This window comes from Littorina saxatilis, linkage group LG1, assembly GCF_037325665.1.
Source record: "Littorina saxatilis isolate snail1 linkage group LG1, US_GU_Lsax_2.0, whole genome shotgun sequence".
Taxonomy (NCBI): domain Eukaryota; kingdom Metazoa; phylum Mollusca; class Gastropoda; order Littorinimorpha; family Littorinidae; genus Littorina; species Littorina saxatilis.
Genome location: NC_090245.1, coordinates 22,665,397 through 22,667,896, shown reverse-complemented (window position 1 = coordinate 22,667,896; position 2,500 = coordinate 22,665,397). Strand labels below are relative to the sequence as shown.

The 2,500-nt window shown below is 45.3% G+C and overlaps 1 protein-coding gene across 1 annotated transcript in view; it reads right to left on the bottom strand.

Annotated features, from left to right (window-relative positions):
* LOC138964887 (calmodulin-like) overlaps positions 1-2,500 on the bottom strand; it is a gene marked incomplete in the record, with an annotated part of 27,125 nt that overhangs the window by 12,501 nt on the left and 12,124 nt on the right.

The following is a 2,500-nucleotide window of genomic DNA, read 5'->3' as shown; positions in this document are numbered from 1 at the left end:
GAACTGAAAAATAGTATTTCGACCTTTTCATCATTATTGGAATCCATGCACACGTTAAGCTCATCAGCTAGGCAACACAACCCGGAATGGATTACGATTAAAGTCGGTAACAAGATAGTCTAAACTCACGTTTGGGTTAAAGGCACAGTAAGCCTCCCGTAAACCATCACAGAGCTCCCCGAGCGTCTACATACAGTACAAGCATACTTCCATTTAAACGCTCACCGAACGGGAACATCCTGGCTGCTTTCTGTCGAGCGTGAGAAATTTTCAAAGAATTTATTTTCGTGGACTTGGCCCTTTACAACAATGGCGCCTCGTTTTGGTGCTGGACGGCTGTTATGAATATCCCGGAAATCACGCCCGGACAGTAAGCCTCCCGTAAACCATCACAGATACTGTCAGGCTTTTACACACAGTACAAACACCCTACCATTTGAACGCTCACCAAACGGGAACATCCTAGGCGCCCTACGCAAAGAGCGAGCAATTTTTAAAGAATTAATTTTGCAGATTGTCTCGAACACTTTTTGGACCCATCCTGAACTCAGGTCAAAAATGAGTTACTTCCCTTAAACTGGCGATAGCCGTGGATCGATGATTATCAGAATGTTTTTGGATCGTGGTGCGTTTTTGCGCTAGACCTAACTTTTAAAATCTAAATAATAAATTGACAGCTTGTTACACAAACATTCTTTAACAAGATCAGTGCAATTCGAAGTTGTGAAAGTTTGAAAAAAGAAAAGCCCGGAAGCAGGGTCACGCAAAGGTCTTAGCAGACGACGGTTTATGCGGCATATCGCCGTTCCTCTCAACAGTCAAAAGCCATCGCTAGAGTTCTTGTGAACCACAGCCGTTTGTTTCGTGCATAAAAACGTGCTATTGTAGATAAGCTTACATCGAGTCGCATTCAAATGACTAACTGACGACTACATTGTGAAAAAGGGAAACTGGATCACACGGGTTCACGATGGCTCAGGGGTGTAAGATAAACCACGCAAATCTAAATTCTTTGAAAATTGTTCGCTCATTACGGAGGGCACCTAGGATGTTCTCAATCGGTGAGTGTTTCAATGAAAGGGTGTTTGTACTGTGTGTAAAAGCCCGACCGTATCTGTGATGGTTTACGGGAGGCTTACTGTGCCTTTAAGCAGATATCGATATGGGGATTTTTTTTTATTTCTAAGTTCATGTAAAATAAAGAATGCGCTTGGAACTCTTTGTCTCTCTTTTTCCTCTCTGTCTCTTACTTTCTTTCTGTCTCTCTGTCTATCTCTAATTCTTTTTATATTCCGGCTCTCTCATTCTCTGTCTGTGTGTGTGTGTGTGTTTGTGTGTGTGTGTGTTTGTGTGTGTGTGTGAGTGTCTGTATGTTTATGTGTCTGTGTGTCTGTCCGTCTCTGCCTTTCTCTGTGTGTGTGTGTGTGTGTGTGTGTGTGTGTGTGTGTGTGTGTGTGTGTGTGTGTGTGTGTATGTGTGTGTGTGTGTGTGTGTGTGTTTGTGTGTGTGTGTATATCTGTCTTTCCTCTCTCTCCTCTCTCTCTCTCACTTTCTCTCTCTCTCTCTCTCTTTCTTTCTTTCTTTTGCACCTGTTATATTCAATTATATGCAATGTTAACTTTTTGTTCACACCCCTTCATTAAGGGGCAATTCGCAATGGCCAAAAGAATAAACCATCTGCGTCTCTCTCTATCACCCTCTCTCTCTCTCTCTCTCTCTCTCTCTCTCTCTCTCTCTCGTCTGTCTGTCTGTCTGTATGTCTCTCTCTCTCTCTCTAGATCTTTCTCTCTCTCTCCCTCGTCTGTCTGTCTGACTGTCTGTCTGTCTGTCTGTCTGTCTGTCTGTCTGTGTGTGTGTCTCTCTCTCTCTCTCTCTCTCTCTCTCTCATTCTCAGTCACTCTCGTCTTGTCTCCGTCTCTCCTTCTCCTCCTCTTCCGAGTCTATCCTTGCAGTCCTCCTCCTACCGGCACGGTTGGCCTTGTAGTAAGGCGTCCGCCCCGTGATCGGGAGGTCGTGGGTTCGAACCCCGGCCGGGTCATACCTAAGACTTTAAAATTGGCAATCTAGTGGCCGCCTGCTCCGCCTGGCGTCGGGCATTATGGGGTTAGTGCTAGGACTGGTTGGACCGGTGTCAGAATAATGTGACTGGGTGAGACATGAAGCCTGTGCTGCGACTTCTGTCTTGTGTGTGGCGCACGTTATATGTCAAAGCAGCACCGCCCTGATATGGCCCTTCGTGGTCGGCTGGGCGTTAAAAAATTAAAAAAAAGTCCTCCTCCTCCGTTCTCACTCGTCACGCCACTCTCCCACCACCTGCCTAAACCCACACACCTGATACAGATTATCCGCTTTCTCAAGCGGAACAATAAAATGATCAGAAAGGTGAACATTCTCTTGGTCTCATCAGTCTAATAACACACTTTCAAAAAGTCCTTCAATTGTTCCTGGGACACTAACGAAGGCAGCAGCGAGTTTCTCTCGATGAACAATTTGTCTACCG